General features: G+C 44.4%; 1 protein-coding gene across 15 annotated transcripts in view; it reads left to right on the top strand.

Annotated features, from left to right (window-relative positions):
• The window catches only part of JAKMIP3 (Janus kinase and microtubule interacting protein 3), a 2,072,678-nt gene that overhangs the window by 1,471,386 nt on the left and 585,164 nt on the right, over positions 1 to 16,128 (top strand). The window lies entirely within an intron of this gene.

The following is a 16,128-nucleotide window of genomic DNA, read 5'->3' as shown; positions in this document are numbered from 1 at the left end:
AAACTGTAGTCAAACACCCATTCCCTTACATAATTACATAGCCCCAAAAACTGCTTCATCTGGCTTCAGTGTGTGCGGTTTTGCAGTTTTCATGATTGCCTCAGCTCTTTCAGGTGTCACTCTCTTTCCCTCATATGAAATTAGCTGACCTATGTATAATTGCTCTTCTTGACAATACTGTAGCTTCTCTTTGTCTACCATGTAGTCCTTGTTTGCTAGGATAGTCATCAACCAAATCTAGTCTTGCCTGCATTCATCTTCTGTGGTGCTACAAATTAAAATGTCATCTATGTACTGTATCACAGCACTCTTTAAATCAATATTGCCTAGGTCCATCTGTAGGACTCTATTGAAGATCAAAGGAGAATCACAGAACCCTTCGGGCAGCCTAGGGTTTTTCAAATGAGTCTGGCAAAATGTAAATGAAGTCAAGTCTTTTTCACATCGATCAACGTGAAATATTGAACTTCTACTGGGATACTGCATAGTATTGTTGCTGGGTTCGGAACTAAAGGAAACTCTGCATCTACAATCTGGTTAATCGCTTCATATCTTGCATAAATCTCCACAATCCTCCCTTTGATTTCTTCACAGGGTACACCACAGTATTTCACAATGATTCTGACGGCACCATAATGCCTTGTTTCATCAGTTCTGAAGTAGTATTAAAAATACACTCATCCGCCTCTCGAGACATTGGACACTGTGTTGCTCCAGGTAAAATTGCTCCTGGCTTCAGCTTTATTTTAACTTCCCCAACCCCCTTCAATAAGCCTATATCATAAGGGCCTGTAGTCCATAAAGTGCTTGGCACTTTCTCCAAGCAAAAAAATGCTGGACGCTGCCATATTATCGCCATGCACTGTGGGATCTCCCTTTTCTCTTTTCTAATCCAATATGTAATGCTCATAAAGTACACTACTTCATCATCTGATGGTCATCTCTAAATGTCATTGTCAGTGACGTCACTCAATCTATTCCCTTTCTCAATAGCTATCACTGTGCTTCATGGTTTACCCTTGTCATCTGTTCCTGCTAGCATCGCCATTTCCCCTTGTACTATATCTGCATATAATTCTATTGGGATGGTCTGTCCCCACTCTTCATCCCTAGGTATCTGTGGTCTAAACATGAATTTGTCGGTATCCCCAGGATCTTCTCCACTAAGCCAGGTATTTATGTTAACAGAATGCTCACCCCATAAAGGAAAACCTCTGGTTCCATTGGAACGGCCCCCAGAGCCATTTGCTGTGTAAATGCCAATATACATTCGCCTACATTCATTTAGTGTATTCCAGGAATGGAATGCACTATCCCTTTGTCAGTAAAAGAAATCGTCATGTTGAGTTTTGTCATCAAATCTCTTCCCAAAATGTTAACGGGCATCTGCCTTGAATACAACGATTGAATAGACATGTCACACTTTCCTATAGAGACTGGTAAGTCATCAGTAAAGGGAACTTGACTCGTAGTTCCAGAGAACCCTTGAGTATTCATGGCATTTCCCGACATTGGATATTTTCCCTCTCGCATACGTGAACGAGTAGCCCCTTGTCTACTAAAAATGAAAAAGATTTGACTCCTATAGTCACATCGACCCTTGGTTCCTCTTGGGGGTCTGGTGTCACTGATAGTACTGAACACATCAAGTCGCCCAGTGAGATGTCCTATTGTGGATCTATGCATACCCCTGGACCCGTGAAAGGATTCCTTCCCATCACAGTGACACGCCCTATGCTAGGTGTCAATAATTGTCCCGTATTTGCATTCTGCTGTATCTGCATAGGGGCGTGCTGTGACTGCCCATGTGGTGGATTCATTTGTGCTTGCTTTAATTGCTGTGGCTGGTGTGCCTGTTACATTTGTGGCGTCTATGTCTAATACACTGTCTGATCTTGTGCGAATCCTTCCTGAGCTTGTGAAAAGCTGTCCCCCCTCTTGAGAATTGACCATTCTGTACATACCCTTGGCTCCCGCATATGCACACAGTGTTCCCTGTCATCCCACAAGTCCAACATATGGGAGGAGTCCTTCTAACTAGTCCCCCTTTTGGTGAACCCTGTTTGCACATTCTGATTCTCATTCTGTGCACTCTGAAACCCACCTTGGTTGTTTTGGAATCCACCCCTTCCTCTGTATCCTATGCCTCTACCTCATAGTACAAACACATTCCCTCCTTGGTCCATCGGGTGCTGATTATTTGCTTGCTGTACTCCTAATCCTTCTCCGCTTGTCAATACCACCCATTCTATGGCATATTTTGACAATTTCTTCTGTACTAGTTTAGCTTCCTTAAGTTTCCTAGCCTCTTCTCTCTTCTTGTTTTTCCCCTGCAACAGCCGACAGTGATGCACTACCGTCAACTATATTTATGCGCATGGCTTTGCATCCATTACCATTTGCTTCTTCATTTATCTCTGTACTTGCTCGGGCAACCCTTGACATAGAATGTGGTAAAATAGGGACACCGTTTTTTCCCACAGCATCCTCGCTTCAAGCGTCCAGTGCTTTTGAATGTCCTGAATGTAAGCAAGAGAATCTTCGTCTTCTTTTACTTTACGTGTCATGATTGCATCCATGTCTGATGTGTCAGGATACTGTTCCCTGAGAGCCCTTCAAACTTCTGCTCTATAATTACTAAATGGCGCTCCATATCGCGCCGTGGTCTGTGCTATCACACTCGAATAGCCCTCTCTCTTCCATATGTCATCAGCTTTTTCGCCAAGAATAGCTGCTAGGAGACCCTTAATGTCCTTTATGGCTAACGTATTTCCTCCTGTCATTTTTTCCGATTCATAAATCTATTTTCCAGCACCCAATGTCAAACTTGGAAGTTTGCATCTTAATTTGTCGTTGTCCATCTGCAGCCATGGAATATACTGTGGTCTTGTTCCTCCTTTTTCCAATAAGGGAAACTGCGTAAACCCTAACCCGCAATTGGCTCCCATCATCTGTCTGTCCATAGTAGGGACAATGTTTCCTGACCACCTCCTCCCTGGCAATGATCTTAACTTGTTCACATCTGGCAGTGATTCTCCCTTCTCACTATATGATCATCCTTTGGGACACTCTGGATATGCTATGGGATTTGACGTTCTATCCTTTGGTAGCTCTAGGTCAGACCATCTTACTTCCTTGTCTGCCTGCAGGCTTCCCTCTGGGGCACATGCACCTCCTCCCTTCTCCCCATGGAAGGATTCTCTTTCTTCATCTGACATATCTAGTCCCCAACTAGTGTCGCTCTCGTCCCCTTCACACTTTTCTAAGATCAGTCTGCTTAAGGATAAGGCTCTATGCTGGAGGCTGGATTTTCCTCCTTGCTTCGTGATTGGAAGACCAGCGTGTGATCTCCCTTGCCTCGGCTTCCTGATTTACTACCTTCCCTTAATTCTTAATACGCTTTATCTGTCTGATATATATCAAAGTTCTCTTCTGACGTTCCTCCCTGTAACAGGAGGAACTCCTCTATACTACCCCATTGTATTAATGGACTTGCTTCCATCAGCTCCTTTTTAATGAGCTTAATATCGCGCTCCCGCTGTCTTCTCTTTTGTTCTAATTCTTCATCTAAATTCTCTTTGCTTTCTTGCTTCCTATCTAACTATCTCCTCTTCCTGTCTTATCTCCTCTCTCACTTTGCCCATGCTCTCCTTTCTTCCTCTTCTTTTCATCTCTGTATTCTTCTATCCTTTAATTTCTGTGCTTCCTCCTCTTCTCTTTTTCGTTCTTGTATATCCGATTCTTCTATTGCTCTCTGCATGTTGTCAGGCTTCCTTTGCTCCTCTGCCCTTTCTTCTTTCTTTTGTTGCTCCTCCTGATACATCTGTTTTCGCTGCTGTCTTCTTTTTCTTTTATGTTCATCTTCCTTTAATCTCCTTTCTCATTCTGTGTCTTTTTTATCCTGTCCTTCCTGATCTTCTCTTTGCCTTACTTCCTCGATGCTCTTCCCATCTAGCTTGAGCAATATCTGTCCTCCCATACATTCCTTCTGTACGAGCGTTACTTCATCAGCGTTATCCTTCTCTCCTTTCCATCTCTTAATTTCTGCTCTATCTCTGTTGATATGTTTGATCACTCACTTGTCCCCTCTTTGTCCTGTAAGATCTTAAAGATCTCCTCTTTTCTCTTACTCTCCTCTGGACTGTTGTCACTGCTATAAGCGGGTTGTTCATATATCGGATTACTTTACCCCGTTGCCGCTTTCAGTTCCTTTAAAGGACACAATCCTACGTCTACTGTACTATCACCATTTACTTCCGGTGAGGTAGGGGGAGCTGAGGGCTCAACGCCTTCTTCCTTACTCTGATTAATAATCCACTCTTCAGGTGGCGGATCCTCCCTCTCTTCCCGGTACATCTTCCAAAGCTCTAAAATAGCTAATCTTTTTTCTAACTTCTTTCCCGTGTATGCAGCGTTCAAATATGTGCTCATCAGTTGCAATACTGCTTTCAACAGTGATCCCCGTTGTGGCCATGGCATGAACATCTTATCTGCCATGTCTTTCATCCATTCCGCACTATACTGTTTGAGCTTGGGCATGTGCTTTGGCAATGCCTTACATAAATGCATCAGAGGAGTAATGTCTCCCATTGTGGCGAGTCTCAATTGACTGTCAATACTTACCAGTGTTTACAAAATACCTTTATAAAAACAACAAATATGAGCATGCTCCAACAATTGCTGATCAAAACCTTTATCTCTCCAATTTTCTCTGTCTACCTCTGGATCGGCACTGATCGCTTCCATAGATAGATAGTATAACTTTTTTACCTCATCCTTCTCCTACAATAGCTCATGTCGCTCCTTCGACACCTTAATTCAACATAAATACATAAACAGACAGACAAGTTGACTCTTTACACAAAAACCTTAGTGATCACTCTTACTCTCTGCCCCTAATAATACACTGATTTACAGAGTTTAGATTGTAACCTTATGCGGACCTTTCCTGCATGTTAGCCTAGATTAGTGTGTTGGAGTGTGAGACAATCTCTTCTAAAACCCCTTGGGTTAGGACTCTCGGGCCTTCTATCTCTATCTTCACATAAGAAAAATCTCCTGTTACCCTCTTACTATTTCTTGTTGATTTCGTTACTACTTATTTAAATGACACAGCCCCATCCCCTCAGGTTGCCATTTCCCTTAGTCTACTCACCATTCACTTGTTCGGCTTGAAGCCTTCGTATTGACTTCCTCCTCCAATCGACCACTTATGCCTTCCGTCCGCAAAGCACCTGTGGAAACCAGGTAGGGATTTTGTCAAAGAGGGACCCTGCCCACCATCTCAATTCTACGTGCAAGTTTTCTATTTGGCTGCTCTCCACAGGAAACTCAGCGATCTTCCGGCTAGATGGCGAAGGATGCACAATCATCCAAAGTTCTGGAGTCAACAGGTCGATGGGTCTTCCGTGCAACGATCTGACAATGCTACGACGTGAACCCACGGTGGGCAATTTTAATCAGTAACACGTCGTACAAGGATGGGATGCAGAATAACTCTTACATCAAATAATAATACCGACTCAGTAAATTGGCAAAAAGTCTCCTCCAGTGTTTTATTTTCACTTGTCTAAAATAGGGAGTTACAATGGACAGCAAAGGACGTTCGATCGTGCTCTCAATCATTTTGCATAAAAATCATACTTAAGTACTAAAAATGTGTCATACATGACGTCATACTACGTGGCAAACCAAGAAAACCTACGGGGATTGTGATTGGCTCAAGGGAAACCTCTAAGTATACTTTTTTAAGGAATCGGGTTGTGGTTGGGTCTCTACAGTCAGGTGGACAACTTATGCCCACCCCTAGTGCAAGTCATCTTCATTAGTTACTAGATTTTTTAAATGTATTTATTTATTTATTTATTTACAAGTATATACAGTAATGATATCATACCAACAGACAGAAACAACAGAAGAAAAAGCATAAAAACAAAAACTAAAAGAAATCATTAAACACATTCCAGATCTTCTCATATAAAGACAACTTACATTTCAATTTGTAAATCAACTTTTCTGTCCTAGACAGGCAGTGCATTTCCTAGACGCATTCCTCAAAGGAAGGAGGGATCCGACCTTTCCATCCTCGAAGAATTAGTCGCTTAGCCACAATGAAAGCTCTAAAAATCAATTTTTTAAGGGTGGAACTGACATCAGCCAACCCTGAGTCATCACCTAGAATCACTGTCCTAAAATCAAGGTCAGACCCTCCACCCGAAACCCTGACACACATCACAGACTTTATTCCAAAAATCTCTGACCCGCACACAGCTCCATAGCATGTGTTCCAGTGACCCAACTTCCTGGATGCAACCCCAACAATCATCATTGTCAGTCATGCCTCTTTTATGAAGTGTTTCTGGACACCAATACACGCTATTTAGAATATTAATTTGTCAAGACCTTTCACTCAGATTCAGCAAACACAAGGAGACATTACCACACATATTCTGCCAGGCCTCAATATCAATCTCAGACCCGATTCTCTCACTCCAAACTCTCTGCAAATTGTCATTGCTCCGATAATGTGACACGATTAGCTTGTATTGCCTACTAGCCAGACCACCTTCCGTTCCATTAGAATCAGCCAGAAAAATATTCACATCCAAAGAGTCGGACCAGTCCACCTCACCCACAGACCTCTTCAGGCGTCTATAAGCAGAGTCTGACAAACCCTCAAAACTCCATCTCTCGCTCAGCTCAGCAGCAGTCAACCACCGAACAACATTACCCAAATCAGAGACCTGTTAAAACCCATCAAGAACCATTCAGGCCAAATAACTGTCCTGGAATTATCCCTAATCATAGGATTCAGCCAGATAGAGGCACTCCTGCATTTAAAAGCGTCCCGACCTAGCAATGACAAGACTTCAATCCATGAGGTGCGTAGAAATGACCTTGCTAACATACTACCCCCGGAAATCTTTGTATTAGTGGTCAACACGGCTCCGGGGCCCAACGGCCCATAGGCATTCGACTCCGCTACCGTCCAGCTGTTCAATTCGCCATTCAAAAAACGGAACAAAAGAATGAGCTGAAAAAGCCAAATGGTAGGCCCTAAAATTCGGAACTCCTAAACCACCTAGATGGACTGGAAGCTGTAACTTCCAAGGACTAAGTCTTGGTGGTTTTCGGTCCCATAAAAATTCCTGAACTAGACGGCCTAGATCTCTCCAATAACAACTCTTAATTTTCAATGGAAGCATGCTAGATACAAAGTTAATTCTAGGTGTCAAATTCATTTTCAGGGCATTGGCTTTACCCCACAGGGAAAGATTAAGCAGCGACCATCTTTCCAAATCCATTTTACAATCCCGAATGACCACACTCATGTTTTCATCAACCATAAGGGAGACAGGATATGTCAGCCATACCCCCAAATAGCGCAAGCGCCCATCACACCAAGTAAACCCCAGCCCCGTAACCAGAGTCTTATCACACCTGTTGGACAGGGGCAACACTTCTGACTTCAAGCGGTTAATCTTGTATCCTGAACAAACGTGATAATCAGACAAAATCCTCATTAGACAGGGCAGGGACTCTTCCAAATGCTGCAGCACCAACAAGAGATCATCCGAATAAAGCCAAGCCTTTTGCACAACACCCCAACAACTAACACCTTGTAATTCTGGTTCATTTTTGATGCAAACTGCTAGAGGCTCAATCGCTAGAATGAATAACAGAGGAGAAAATGGACAACCTTGACGCGTGCCCCGATTCAAACAAAAAGGCTCTGATACCACCCCATTAGTCTTAACGTCAGCAGTAGGATTGGCATATAGAAGAGAAACCCAAGAAACAAAATCCTCGCCCAGATTCATCCTCCTCAGTACCGAAAACAAGTAATCCCAACTAAGCCTGTCGAAAGCTTTCCCTGCATCAAGGGAAAGGACAGCGGCATCGCAGCCCATTCTATCCACAGTTTCCATGGTAAGTAACAATCTCCTGATATTACTAGACGTATGCCTATTTTTCATGAATCCCGATTGTTCCTCATCAATCAAAGCAGGCAAGAACTGTACCAGGCGCATAGCAAGAACATTGGCAATAATCTTATTATCGGTGTTGATAAGGCTGATTGGACGATAACTAGCAGGATGATTACAGTCCTTTCCTTTTTTCAAAAAGACCGAAATAGATGCATGTACTTTTAGGCAACGTCCCATCCAGTTTGCTAGAAACAAACATATCTCTCAAAAGCTCTAAGGCCGAGTTCGGGAGGATCCTATAAAACTCACAAGGGAGACCGTCTGGTCCCGGGGATTTACCCACATTCAGCCCTGACATAGCACTTTTGATCTCCTCAACCGTTATCACATCACCAAGAAGATCACGTTCAGCATCCTGAATCCTAGGCAAATTCAAATTGCCAAAGAAGTCCTCACCCCTACCAGATATACCAGCCTCATTGCTATACAGATTCTCGTAAAAGTCACAAAAAATGTAGTTAATTTTCTTGGGATCAAATGTGATTCTACCCTCCCGGTCAATCATAGAAGCAATTGCTGACTCTGACATCCTTTTCTTTAACCTGTATGCCAGCCATCTGTCACAACGTTCATCCTTTTCAAAATACGTACACCTAGAGTAGAACAAACCACGCTCTGCCCTTAGCGACAAAAAGTCTTCCATTTCTTTTTTAAGTTTTTTCAAAGTCACCAATTTAACAGAGTCAGTCGGATCAAGCATCAAATCCCGAGAGATCTCACCAATACGTAGATCAAGATCTTGCCTTTTCCTCTCCTCTCATTTCCGTTTACCACTAGACAGCCCTAAACAAATGCCATGCATACAGTATTTAAAGGCTTCCCACGTGTTCGCCACACTGACTTCTTCTGAGCGGTTCTCCATAACAAAATAGTTTGCTTCCGAAACAATCCGCTCCAATATATCATCATCCAATAAGATAGAGGTGTTCAGTTCCATTAGAAAGTCCTCTCACACCGAAATGTAAGTCTCAAATGCATCACAACAGGGGCATGATCACTCAATAAAATATTACCAATATCACTTGAGACAACACTTTCCGACACATTCCCACCAGTAAAAATCATGTCTAGTCTAGAAAACACACCATGAGCACTAGAAAAGAAACTGTATTGATGTTTGTCCAGGTTCTCCAGACGCCACGTATCCTTCAAATTGTGTTCCTCCAAGAGTGATCTAAGCGCCCGCTGATGATGATCACAACGCAGCACTCGCCTGACTTGACTTCTATCTAACATAGGATCAACCACAGTATTAAAGTCCCCCCAAGTAGAATATTAGAATTATTCAAATCTAAGAGGGTCTGTGCTACAATTCTAAAAAAGGAGCCGTCGTCCACCGTAGGAGCATACACATTGCAGAGTGTTAACAATTCCCCTGAATCTCAACCAACAAGGCAATCATCCCACCATCCTTATCCGCACACTCTCTTAAAACTTTAATAGGTAGTTTCTTCTGAAACAAATTGGCCACGCCCCTTGACCTTGATGAAAAGGAAGAGCCATAAGCAGAACCAACCCACTCCTTTTCCAACCTAGAAATTTCATCCGCCAACATATGAGTCTCCTGTAAGAAACAGATGTCAGCATGCATGTCCTGTAACATGTGAAACACTTTCTTTTTCTTTAGCAAATTATTGACCCCCATTCACATTCCAAGAGACAATACATAGAACATTGACTGCCCCACCTGTGCGTAAAATCATCATTATACCATGAAGGTCTAAAACATCTAAAGCAAAAACAGAAAAAAAAAAACAGAAAAATGACACACACATAAATATGAACAAAAAACAAAGAGTAAAAAACAAAAAGAACAGATAAGACAGCAAAGTCTATTCAGCCCAAAAAACCATTGAAACAACATTCAGAACCATCCCCAGGACCCCTCCCAAGGCACAATAGAAAAACAATCAATAATGCATCAAAGTTACCCTTTCCAAGAAAAAAAACCAAGAAAGAGTGCATAAGTAAAACCCAAAACCCACAAAGACAACCCACAAGAACCCCAAAATCCCCCAACCACCAGTAAAACCATAACAATATTTGGCAGAAAAAACTAGGCACCTAACTAAAACACCAGATCTGTAGTATGTCATAACTGAACAGGTAAACAACCATCACAACACCCAAATACCCAAGAAGTATAAGGTGAGCCTCAGCCTCATAACCAAAAATGTACCACCTCCCAAAGCAGAATTGAGAACCTGTAAAAAGAATAAAATGTAAGCAGTGTTAATCCGCATACATGAGGGACAAAAGAAGCGTGCAAAAAATGTCCGGCACTCTCCAGCCAAAAGGGACAAATCCAAAAGTTGTCCAAATGCAGAAGGTGTGTCAGTTCCAGATCCATACAGTTATTCAGTTATTTCCCCATCATGTGAAAAAACCCAGACAAGGCCGAGCTGAGGATCCAAAAACCATATAACCAGAATGAGTATTTCCATATCTATATTCAATTAGCACACAGCAACCACCCAAGGCAGCCCCCGGCCTCCGAAGCTGACAACGTCTCCAATGTGCATTTAAACAAAAGTCAGTATTAGGCGAGGGTCCCACATGTAGCCAATGTCCGCATGCTAAAATCATCCGGTGCACAGCCCGACATGATGTCTCTCGCTGTCTGTGGCAACTCCCAGCCGGTTCCCTCGCACACTCTCCAACTGTAGAACATAACTCACAACCGGGGGCACAATAGTTCCGTTCCGCTCCTGATCCTCCCAACGAATCAAGCAGGGCACCAGCCGACCACCTCTGCCGCAGTCCACCGTCAGCCGCAACTCCATATGCGGGCTCCATCGGAGGCGCAACCGGTCCACATCCGTTCCAGGAATGAAACTGCTGCAAGATCAGCTGACGGGACGTCGTGCGTGCGTCGCGCGTCACAGCCAAATGGTCCCTTCTTCAAACCCAGTCAGAGACATCACGGAGCACAGACCGAGGCCGTGAAAAGAATCCTCAGTAAGTCACAAAGCTCTTATAACATAACTAAAGGCAAGAAGAAGTTCCAGAGCATTTTTTTTAAAACGCAGCAACGTTAACTGCCATGCTCAATCGGCGCAATTTTATATATGTTCAAACACACAGCAAACATTGTAAAAATAAAGATGAAAAGAGAAATTAAAACTCCACGAGTCATGGTGGGGGACGGGGGAGTTGAACCAAGTTCATTCACTGGTAAAAGAAGGCACAGGAAGACCCCTTTTATATGTTTCCAACCAATCAAGTGCTAGTGCAGGATAGATGTACACTTATCTCCATCAGGAAATACAATAGTAAGGACACTATTTCTACTGAGAAAGGCCCTTAAAGTAAGCTGTTTAGCCAAGTCTTTAGCCCCCCGAAATGATCTTCTCAGGAGGAAGATTTCCTTAGGATAGTCAGGGTAAATAAAAACAGATTTACCTTTGAAGGAGGCATTCCCAACCAGTCTGGCAGCTTTCATCAAGCATTCCTTTGACCTTAGATTCAAAAAAGAAACCAAAACATGCTTTGCTTTGTCCCCCAGGTGTTTACCAATCCTAAAAATATTATCAATGTCTTCCATCTTGATTGTATTACAATGAAAACATTCCTTAAAAACTTGCTGTTTTCTTACTGCAACACAGCCCTCCGATCCTTCTTTCTTCATGGGTCTGAACTTACTAAATATGAGACACCGATGCCCAGAATTCTATATAATGGCGGCACCGCCTGTAGTCTATTCACTACGTATAGGCAGCCTTTATGATCACTTAGTCTACTTGCGTTATTGCATCTGTACAATTATAAAACATCTTGCATTTTCTGCAGTGCTCTTCACACGTGCAATCTTCATTCCGCGTATGAAAGTTTGCTCGATTCTTTACTTCGTCATCAGATTCTATAAGGTCTATGCATCTTCTTCTTTGACCATTCTTCTCAGAGCGTCACGCTCATTTCTTGGGATGTCAACAGCCTCTTTTCCTCTCATCTTCATATTCCTTCGGGGATCTCCTCCATGAAGTTATCATCTCTATGAGGGTACATCAGATAGGGTTTTCTTAATGGATACCTTTTCTCGAAGATTCCCTGTGGAGCAAGTGACTCTGTTCGGTCTAATCACTTCCTTAGCAGTATTTACCGGTATATGAGGTTCAGGAACGGTATGCATGTCTCAAGCCCGGGCCCAACTGGCCAGTTACAGGGTGGGTGGCAACTGAAGAGTCAGGCATGCACTGAGTGGCCACCAACAGTTTGTTGTCCTTGCTGAAATTAACCTGTAGGTCTGTAAACAATGGTTTGGATGCCAGCGATAGTGTAGCAGGGGAAATAACCTGTCACGGAATGTGGAGCCACTTATCCAAGGGGCCTGTCATGTGTCTAAGTGGGGCACTCCCGCCCCGGCCGTGACGACTATGTACACACATGTTATAGCCTGTGAGCCCCCCAGCCTCTAGCAACTGGGAGTAGTGACTTGGTGGGGTCGATGATGGAAGTGAGATGTGAGACAGTCTCTTCAAAAGGAGTTTTGATTTCTTTCATTTACGTCTAGACTTGCAGCCCATGCCTGGGACATTATTTGAGTGTAATACAGATTTGATCAAGTGCTGGGCATTTTACAATTGCTCGGAAGGGGCCTGATGCATGGTCTGGCTAGATAGATCGCAGGCTGGGGGCTTCAGCTGGTCTAATAAAACTTTGACCCTTGTATTATCCTCTATTGCCAATGATAGAAGTGTCTCCACACTGAATCACTGGTGTCGTGCATGTTGCAATTTCCAGTCTCTAATATATATAGGCAAGATGGGGGCGGGACTTCCTGCAGATGCATTCAGCTGCTCCTCTACAAAGTGATGGCTGCGGACTCTCAAAGAGGGTAAAAACCACATAACAGGTTTTCAATCCATGTTCTTTCTAGAGATGGGCACTTACTACCTTTTTTGTATTTTTGCAAGGAACTTGGGGTTGGTCACCCGAAGTTACCTGGGGGAACCCAGACGTGGACCCCTTGCTCACTGTTCTCAGAGAGGCACAGCTCCAGCTCACTGATGAGGCCCGACTAGTCCGAAACATGTGTCTGGGTTTGCTGTTGGCACTCTTATTCAAAGGAGGTTTGGCAGGCATGTTGGTGTTGCACTGCCTTTGTGGGCGTGACAAAGACTGATGTGCAAATGGATATTCCTCCTTTGTGAAAAGTACAGTGGTCAAAAAGCGATGGCTGCGGACTGTCAAAGTGGGTAAAAAACACAGAACAGGTTATCATGCCATGTTCTTTCTAGAGTAGGGTGCTTGCTACCTTTCTTGTATTTTTGCAAGGAACTTGGGGTTGGTCACCCTAAGTTAGCTGGGGGAACCAGACGTGGACCCCTTGCTCACTGTGCTCAGAGAGGTACAGCTCCACCTCACTGATGAGGCCTGACTATGCTGAAACACGTGTCTGGGGTTGCTGTTGGCTCTCTTGTTCAAAAGAGGTTTGCTAGGCATTTTGCTAATGGACTGCCCTTGTGGGCGGGACAAAGACTGATATGAAAATGGATATTCCTCTATTTTGAAAAGTACAGTGAGTAAAAAGCGTTGACTGCAGACTCTCAAAGTGGGTAAAAACCACAGAACAGGTTATCATGCCATGTTCCTTCTAGAGAGGGGCGCCTGCTACCTTTTTTGTACATTAAAAGGTGCATATTTTTGTGTATTCTAAACAGGTTACTTTGATTATATGTATCAGCACCTGCAAGGTCTCTTGTATTACCTTAAACAAGAGGCCCGGCATTAAAGGGGATGACAGTGTGTGGCAAGGAATTATAAGGAATCAAATATCCCCTACAGTAAATAGGATGTTGCAAGTCACCTGGAATTTCCGTGACTATACCTCTATTTGTTCACAGAATTCCTCTGTGACTTGAAATATCCTTATAACCTATGGGTGTGGGGTTTTTGGCAATTTATCGCATAAGTAATGTCATCGGAAACTGTGTCTATCATGCAATGAATGCTCAGCATGTAGTTATTATTATCGACCAAAGCTCATGACTTATTGATCATATCTGAAAGGGCCTGAGAGACTATGCCTGGCCCTTCTAACCGCCCATGCCTGCATCTGTATTCCTTGGCAGCCTTGCTTCAGAAGAGTCCTCGTGAGCCGTCCAGGAACCTGCTTCATATGCATGAAGCCGCTGCCTGGGCCTGCCTGGAATGTAGAACGTACGGGGCGGTCAGGTCACGTGGTCGGCTTTTGATTTACGGCCTCTAAATCCACCGGTTCTCCGCCCTGCAAGCCGAAGAGCCCTGCTGCCGCTGGAGATTTACCACATCACCATGTTCATCCCCCTCACCTGCCCCCGCCCCTGCGGCTTAGCAATACTCGACAGAATATTTTATGTAAAATCTTTAAAAAACGAAACCCTGTGTCAGTCAGGTGAAAAAGAGCCCTGCACACTTCATGTCTGAAATGTAATTCCCTTTGGAATCCAGGAGATTACAGTCGCTGCATTGGACTGGGCTTTCAGGTTAAAAGGAGCTGGAGCCCCCTAATTGATTTGGAAACTGTAATTCGTTAGCCCGCCTCTTGACATCTCTTCACACGCACTCTTAGGGAGATTGCAAGGGCGCCTGTGCAAGTGGCAGGCCTGCGTTAAACTTGTGAGGAATATTTGAGCCGTACTCTAATGAGGCCTTTGAATTGCCATTTAATTAGATGACTGGTATTCTCGTTGGTTATCATGACATTACTCGCAGCCAGGTTTTTATCTTGCCCTGGCCCCTTCAAGCACATGTCATGGCATCACTGGTTTCTTGAAAGGGCTGTCTTTTTTATATTAAAAACCCTAGGAAAATGTTTGTTTTTAACTCAAAAAGGCATGTATGTTGGGAATCGTTCAGATTGTTTTTTCCTATTGAGTTTGTTGGTCAATGTGTGAATTTGCTCATTGGGATATGCCTGCTCCCTCTCACAACCCAAAACATGGGAGTAGCATAAATAGTTCTCACTGTCGCAGGCTTGTCACATGCGAAACACTTCCAAAAGGTGCGGGGGTGGTCGCAGCTTACAGTGGCTTCCCACCCAATGCAGGATGAACATACACACCCTTAGACCTGATATCAGTTGCCAACAAGCCAATGGCGCTGCTGTAATTCATGCCAAAAGGAGGACGTGTTTAGTAGACCTAGAGGCCGATTCATGGAATAATTAGCGCGGCGCAAGTGGGCAAAAACGTGCGAATCGCAGTGGAATAGCGAAAATTGCAGTGCAAGTGCGAAAATCGCACGAAAAGCAGCGCACGTTGATTCATGGAAGTCCGTGCGCGAGAAAACCAGCGGATGTGCGATAAAAAAGTGCGCCGCGCACGTTGGCGCACAGGCCATCTAACAGCGTGCGCCAGGTCACAGCGAAAATCGCACACGCCACAGCGAAATTCGCACATAGCGCGGCGCACGCAACAAAAGTAGGCGGAACACGGGCGTAACACTCGGAATGGGGAACAACTTGCAAAAACGTGGGCGTCACGGGGAAAGTACAGGGCACAAGTGCGCGGAACGCCCACACGCTCGCCTACAACACGTATTCATGGAATAGAATAGGGCAAAAAAGCGCACGCTCAAACCAGCGCACAGGCACAAACACGACCGCCACAAGAAAGCAGGCGGTAGCGTCTCTGCGGCTGTAAGAAAGGTGCGCCAAAAGGTGCGCCAACAAATAGCACCTATATACTGCCATGATGAATGCCCTATACTGTGGCCCTCCAGGACAAATGACGTGCAAAGGGGTACCCACAAACACGGACACCCGCTGACAAAAAATACGTGTGCGTGTATACCGGGGTGCACGGGAAGTCTCACAAGCGATTTGGCCGGGTACGTGGATTTCAGGGGTGCGCGGGAAGTTCCACACGCGATTCCATCAGGGTAGGTGTATTTCATGGGTGCGCGGGAAGTTCCACATGCGATTTCAGCAGGGTACATGTATTTCAGGGGTGCGCGGGAAGTTCCACACGCGAATAGCCTGGGCGCGTGTATTTCAGGGGTGCGCGGGAAGTTCCACACGCGAATAGCCTGGGCGTGTGTATTTCAGGGGTGCGCGGGAAGTTCCACACGCGAATAGCCTGGGCGCGTGTATTTCAGGGGTGCGCGGGAAGTTCCACACGCGAATAGCCTGGGCGCGTGTATTTCAGGGGTGCGCGGGAAG

This window comes from Ambystoma mexicanum, chromosome 8 (assembly GCF_040938575.1).
Source record: "Ambystoma mexicanum isolate Mex_15411 chromosome 8, UKY_AmexF1_1, whole genome shotgun sequence".
Classification (NCBI taxonomy): Eukaryota; Metazoa; Chordata; class Amphibia; order Caudata; family Ambystomatidae; genus Ambystoma; species Ambystoma mexicanum.
Note: the sequence above shows the minus strand (reverse complement) of the source record. Positions and strands in the feature narration are given on the sequence as shown.